This window comes from Aegilops tauschii, chromosome 3, assembly GCF_002575655.3.
Source record: "Aegilops tauschii subsp. strangulata cultivar AL8/78 chromosome 3, Aet v6.0, whole genome shotgun sequence".
NCBI classification, from domain to species: Eukaryota; Viridiplantae; Streptophyta; class Magnoliopsida; order Poales; family Poaceae; genus Aegilops; species Aegilops tauschii.
This window is the reverse complement of record NC_053037.3, coordinates 480,838,303-480,845,884: the sequence shown is the minus strand read 5'-3', so window position 1 is coordinate 480,845,884 and position 7,582 is coordinate 480,838,303.

Sequence of the window (7,582 nt, the reverse complement as noted above, 5' to 3'; positions counted from 1 at the left end):
GTGGAGGCTGGAGGGGGTCGATGGTGGAGATGAACAGTATCCCGTCCAGTCCCGTTTTGTGGTACGCCACACCCCTCCCGATGAACAAGACCCCCGTTTCGACCGTAGCACTCCAACACAAGTCCGTTTCCTCCGTTTTGCGGTGCACCACACCCCTCCCGATCAGCAGGACCCCCGTTTCGACCGTAGGAGGTCCGTTTCCTCCGTTTTGCGGTACGCCAGACCCCTCCCGATGAACAGGATCCCGTTTCGAATGTGGCCGGTCGAACACAAGGCCGTTTCCTCCTTTCTGCGATACGCCAGGCCTCGTTTCCATCGGCTGTTCCGTCCAAGCCCTCCCGATGAACACAACGACGCATTCCGTTCCGATCCAGCCAGTTGGCTCCCCATGAACACGACGATGACGCTGTTTGTCCGTTCTGACCCAGCAATGTACACGAGCCCTGGCCGTACGTATGCGCGAGTAGGCATTCGAGACCCCGCCCATATGTACGTACGTGGCCGTATTTTCTTTCTTACACACTGGTCGCTGTACGTACGTGTACATGCTACGTGCGCGCCTCTACCACGACACGTTCGCACCTCTACATCGACCAGTATGTACGTACACGTTCGCGACCAGAATGACAACGCTACGTACGCTTCGACCAGATGGGTCCCGACTGCCAGGCACTTCCTTCCGTGCGAAGATGTAGCTAGTGGGTCCCAGCAGTCAGGGGCGAATGTTTTTTTTGCCCGGACGCACTTCCTTGCGTGCGAAGATGTAGCTGGTGGGTCCCAGCAGTCAGGGGTAAACATTTTTTTCGTGAAATACGGTGGCCCGTCCGGTGGGTCCCAGCTGTCAGGTGGAGGAATCATTATTTTGTGCGTAATAAGGAGGCACTTCCTTGCGGCCGCCGTGGACCCAGCTGTCAGCCTCTCCACGTACAGTACTCTTCCGATGGAAGTCGTTCCTTGACCACGTTGACCATGCCGCGCCGAGAGCACCAGGGCGGTGGACGATGGTGAGGCCTAGGAAGGGGACGACGCGGAGCCAGGGAAGACGCGGTAGTGGATGCCCACGCGGAGAGGAGTACGAGGTTCACTGGTTCGGCTGCGGTGTGAGGCTGTCGTTGCCGCAGAATAACAGGGGGTGTGGGTGAGTAGAGGGATGCCCTGGCCAGCGGTGGGAGTAGTAGGGGGCGGTGAGGCCTACGCGGCAGCACAGCCGGCCATGGGAGGCAGGAACAGGCGGCACGACCGGCGCTTCTTTGGGCGGCTGGAGCATGAAGACCAGAGGTTGAAGAAGCACGACGGCCGTTGGATGGACATCGTACGGTTACTGCAGCTAGAATCGTTTATATTGACTAAGTTGACAAAGCCCTTGGTACGCGTCAACTTAGTAGGCCCACAGGTTAGCTTCCGAAACAGTGCGCCCCAGATGTCTGGGGGAGGAATCATTTTTTGGGCGGGTGAAGCTAGAATATCCGAGATTGAAGAAGAAGCACGGCATCCGTTGGATGGACATCCAACGGCCACTGCTGCTAGAACCGTGTGTTGACTATAAGTTGACAAAGCCTTGCATACGCGTCAACTCTTTTTTTGAGGGGACGCGTCAACTTAGTAAGGCCACAAGTGTGTGGCAGAGAACTTATAGCCCATTTGAGATTTGTAAGAATGTGCAGCCAATTTTTGAATTCTAATGGAATTTACTACAGCCCATTTACAGTTTGTTAAAAGTACAGCCCATTTCAACCAACCGTTCAAAACAGAATTCAATAAAATTTCCCACATTTTGATGGGATTCGAAATATTTTTATCCCGAAATTTCTAGTCAGATTAAATACAATTTCCATATAAATTTATATTATGTACAAATCCAACGAAACATTGCGCTCGCAACAATTAATGAAATTAAAATTTTCAATATCCAAAAATAATATTTTATAAAGTAATTACGTGTTTGGTGCATTTTTTATAGTTACTGCCCAGTTAATATAATTACATTCCATTTATTATTTCTTAAAGCCCATTTTCTTGTTAAGCCTAATGCATCCCTCCTAGGAAAGATTTGCAGCCCAGCGGGGCGGAGAATAACAACTTGACCTTGCGTCGGTATTCCTCAGAAAAAGTATAGCTGGGCTAGCCATTTTTAGCTTGAAAAAAATTAATATCTGGGCTGGATATCTGGCCTGGCCTAGACGGGCCACAGCCCGCCTAGTTAATACCTGCAATGATGTTTTCATTGTTGTTCAAAGGAGAAAAAATAATATCTGGGCTAAACATCGCTCAAGAAAAACTCTGCAGTGCTCACACCTCAAAAACACAAATACTGCTCGAGCTGCTTGGTCCCAGCCGTCGGCCGCTTCTTGTGCAATTCTCTCGTTTATTGGGACCGCGATGTCAGGAAACTAGGAGGAAGCAAAAAAATTGTAGTTTTGTATACTAATAAGGAGGCACTTGCGTACGTGCGGCTATGGCCCTGGTGGGCCCCACTGTCATCCTCTCCAAGTAAAGTCATCTCCTCATCCTCATGTCCGTTGGCCATGTTGACAACGTGAGGCGGCAGCGCCACGGCGAGCGCAACAACTTGAAGGACGACGGAGAGGGCCTCGCGGGCCCTACGGATGGTCTGATACAGCGCCCGCTGCTCATTCGGGAAGCCAGGATCATAGGGCCACATGTCCGCGACGGCATTGTCGTTCGCTTGTTCACCGGTGCTCGTTGAGGAGACAGAGGTTGCAGCACAGGTCCTCCTCGGCTGGTAGCTCTTCCGCCATTAGGGCATCGAAGTGCGGCCGCACCTGCTCTATGGTGAACACAACATGAACCAGCTTGGACAGTGGCGCCGGCTCCTGGTCGGAAGCTACATCCATCGTCTGATTGTCGTCGCTCAGCTCGGCGAGCTAGCTGGCGAGCCAGCATGTCCGGCTGCTGGACCGACCTACTGCCAAGCACGAGTCTGACTACCCTGGCCCACCCAGACCGCCTCCCTTGCCCGCGCGCGCTTTCCGCCCGAAACGGTCAGCGCTGCCCGCCCCGCTTCCCGGTGCAGACGATTGCTCCGCCTTCGAATGACACAAGTGCCGTCCGTCCATCCTTCTGCCGCCCACATTAATGATACGCGGTTGCCGAGGCGGCTACTCCGGCGCCACACGTCCGTCCCTCCGCCGCCCACCATTGATATATAAACTGCTGGGCCGGCCATAGCCGCAGTCATCCGCATCCGTTCCCTTTCTCCTGTCCACACCAGTACTGCCCACCATGGCTTCCTCGTGCTCCAGCGCTCTTCGAGACGGGCGGACGACGGACCACAAGGAGATGGCAGCCATTGCTGCCGACTGGCTGGCCGGCAGGCAGCCGGAGGACGACGACGTCCCAATGGAGAACATGGTAGTCGACGATCCGGCGCCAACCCCCTCCTCTGCGCCATCCTCGCCGGTGCATTGCACCATGACCATCGGCGAGGCCCGTGCCCAATATATGGACACGGCAAGGCAGAAGCGTGAGGAGCAGTTCCGGGAGGCGCAGGCCGCCGCCGCCTACAACCACCATCTCCAGGAGCACCTGCAGGCAGAGGAGCGGATCACTGCGGAGCGGGTGGAGCAGGAGGCGCTGATCGACTCGTACCGCTCCGCCCGCAAGGGCCGCCTCGAGCACTGGCGGTACCGCATGCGGGTGGCGGAGGCTGCGGCCGCCTACAAAGAGGGCGATGAAGCGGGCAAGGCGCTGTATGGCGAGACCGAGGACGAGGCAGAGGATAATGTCGGCTCCGACGAGTCCCCGCTCCGCTAGCATCGACGAGGCCCTGCTCCGCCGAGGCCCCGCGGCGTCAACAACGAGGCAGAGGACATCGCCGGCTCCGCCGAGGCCCCGCCCCGCTGCCAGTGAGGCCATGCCACACAGACAACGAGGAAGAGGAACACGGTAGGTCGCCGCTGCTCGGGTCCAAGTAAGGCCACCGCTGCTACCCTCCGGTTGAAGCCAAGCTAGGCGGGTTGACCACTGACGGCCAGTTAGCTTCTTGGCGGCGACGTCGAGTCGGAGAGCTATGTTGGAGAAGGACGCTGCTTCTACTTAACTGCTGGTGTAGTTGGCTGACTGACATGTGGGCCCAACAAGCATCTGGGCCACATGTCAGTTATGCAACTGCACCTGTAGTTAAGTCACTGAAGCTTCTTTTCGGCTCAGCCGGACACAGGTGGGTAGCTTTGGTTAATTAATTATACCTCCAGCGCACCCCTTCTTAGTTGAAGAATGTATGAAATGTAATGAAATCCGGCATGCTTATATGAAATCCGACCGTGTATGAATGAATTTATTTCGATTGGTTCGAATTCTTGTATCACTGGCATTGTATGAACATGCAAAACAATATGTACTAGCATTATTCCCAGGGTGATCACCTCGTTTGCAACAGTTTCACATGTACTCCCTCCGGTCCTTTCTGCTCCCTCCGTCTAGGTGTGTAAGTCATATTAGGAGGAGCTCCGCAACCTAGGTGGCTAAGGATTGGGCGATGCAAAAAAATCAACATGAAAACCATCCAATAGCTGTACCCCATGACCAGCCAAAAATTCAGTAATTAATTCTTAATTGATAGGTATGACTGTTTGGCTAGCCCATGCAAGAATTAAATCCATCGCATGCAAGCCGGCTTGATTCCCTTGACTAACCAGCGCCTTCTTTCTATGCATGGTCGTTTATTTAGGAATCAATCCCTAATTAATAGCCAGAGAAGAGAAAGCGTGGGTGGTTAAATGAGGTGGGAAGAAAACAAGAAATCCATTAATATTACGCGCCTAGGTGATTTGGGAATACCTGGTTTTCGTAAAGTGACTTACTCACCTAGACGGAGGGAGTAGTCTGCATACAAGTTTTGTCTGCAGTCAAAGTATCTCTACTTTGACCAATCTTATAGAAAAAAGTATGCACTGAGGGAGTCCTGGATTAGGGGGTCCTCGGACAGCCGGACTATATACTTCTGCCGGACTGTTGGACTATGAAGATACAAGACTCAAGACTTCGTCCCGTGTCCGGATGGGACTCTCCTTTGCGTGGAAGGCAAGCTTGGCAATACGGATATGTAGATCTCCTCCCTTGTAACCGACTCTGTGTAACTCTAGTCCCCTCCGGTGTCTATATAAACCGGAGGGTTTAGTCCGTAGGACGAGAACAATCATAATCATAGGCTAGCTTCTAGGGTTTAGCCTCTTCGATCTCGTGGTAGATCAATTCTTGTAATAATCATATCATCAAGATCAATCAAGCAGGAAGTAGGGTATTACCTCCATCGAGAGGGCCCGAACCTGGGTAAACATTGTGTCCCCCGCCTCCTGTTACCATCCACCTTAGATGCACAGTTTGGGACCCCCTACCCGAGATCCGCCGGTTTTGACACCGACATTGGTGCTTTCATTGAGAGTTCCATTGTGCCGTCATGATAAGGCCGGATGGCTCGCCTTGTCGTCAAGAGCATCACCTTTGGGGGAGCCCTGGCTGTAGGCCAAACTCTCCGACTAGGCGGCTTCGTCATGACCGCCAGCTCGGCCATTGCACCGATGATGACTTCTCGGGTCATCGAAAACAACGTCCGCGTCGGCTCGGAATTCGCCAAGCAGATGGATCCAATGGAGCTCTCTTCCTTGAATGAGCTCTTGGATCGCATCGCCACCTTGGGAGTCGCTATGGACTATGATCGGATCGGGCTTAAACCCGACCAAAGGGAGATTAACTCTCCGCCGGTCACCCATCAGATAGCGGTGGTGGAGGAGCAACGCAGCGATTCTTCCTCTATCTTGAGGACAAACTATGTCTGGATTCCCGAGCTCTCTGAGCCGGATACCCATCTACGGGAGGACATGGCCCAAGCTTTGAACCTAGAATCAGACAGCGGGCCAGACCTATTGGGCAACATCCCGGAGCCCGAACTTCTAAGATCGGAAACTCCCCCGCCCCTGGGTCTCAGAGTGGGTCAGGGTTCGGACTTAAATCTACCCACCCACCCAGATATTAATGATCTTTACCACATTAGACAAGAGCCCCAAGAGACAGTACATCACTATTGGGCCAGATTCCTCCTTGTAATGAACAAGGTCAAGGACTGTCGTGAGGAAGATGCAATTTCGTTCTTTTGCAAAAACTACACGGACAAGGGAATCCTCAACGCCATCAGTCGCCGTGACATAGCACACTTTGCTGACTTGGCGGCCATAGTACAAAAGTATTGTGCGATGGAAAGTGCCTGGAAAACCCAAATAAAATTCTGGGATCCTCGGGCTCTCACTAAACCCCCTGTCCGAACTAAAAGGGTGTACTCTCGTAAGTCACCCGATCTAATTACAAAGAAACAAAAGCCCACTGCAGGGCGTGGAACTATATTGGAGGGATGGCTCAACGGACCATGCAAAATTCACAGTACACCGGATACCACGCCAACTCATAGCCTTAGAGCATGTTGGATACTCCGGCAGGTGGCCAAGAGTGGTGAGGATCTCCTCATCAACAATACCGCAGAGCACCATCCCATGGACAATAACAATACAGTGTTGACAGTCTTCGAGACCTTCGCCTCAAACAATAGGCGCAAGCGAGCACTCCGCAACCTTGCCGAGGTCTGCCACGTTGCAGCAATAAATCCATGGAACGGCACGGCCATAACCTTCAATGCCAGTGACGAACCTCAATTCTGAACAGCCCAAGCACCAGCCGCTTTGGTCCTTAGTCCAATCGTGGACGACTTCCGGCTTACTAAAGTGCTCATGGACGGCAGCAGCGGATTAAACCTCATCTACGAAGAAACTCTTAGCAAAATGGAAATAGACAGGAGCCGCATTGAGCAAAGCAGCACGACCTTCAGAGGAATCATCCCTAGTCGGGAGGCATGATGTGCAGGAAAAATCACACTAGATGTGGTATTCGGCACGCCGGAGAATTATAGGTCCGAAGAAATCACATTCCAAGTGGCCCCGTTCAGTAGCGGATACCACGCCCTTCTAGGGCGGGAGGCATTCACGATCTTCCAAGCTATACCCCATTATGGGTACATGAAGCTCAAAATGCCCGGGCCTAATGGAATCATCACTCTAGCTAGTGATCCGGACATAGCACTCCACGCCGAAAATAAAACCGCCGCACTAGCCCTCGATGCGTTATCCGAAGCCCTTGCGGCCGAAGAACTAACCGCGCTGCGCTCCACAGTGGACAGGGATGACGTGATACTCGACAAAAGACCCAAGTCCACCTCTTTTAAACCAGCGGACGAAATAGTCAAATTCCAAGTCCACACAACGGACCCTTCAAAAACAGCATCCATCGGGGCACAGTTAAACCCCACAGTAGACGCTACACTACGGGAGTTCTTGCACGAGAATTGGGACATCTTCGCCTGGCATCCTTCAGACATGCCAGGAATCCCACGTAGGCTGGCCGAGCATAGCCTCAACATTCTAAAGGGGTTCAAGCCAGTCAAGCAAACTCTCCGGCGTTTCTCTGAGCCTAAGCGACAAGCCATGGGAGAGGAGCTAGCCAAGTTACTTGAGGCCGGATTCATTCGAGAAATAAAACAACCGGACTGGCTAGCAAACCTGGTGATGGTACCAAA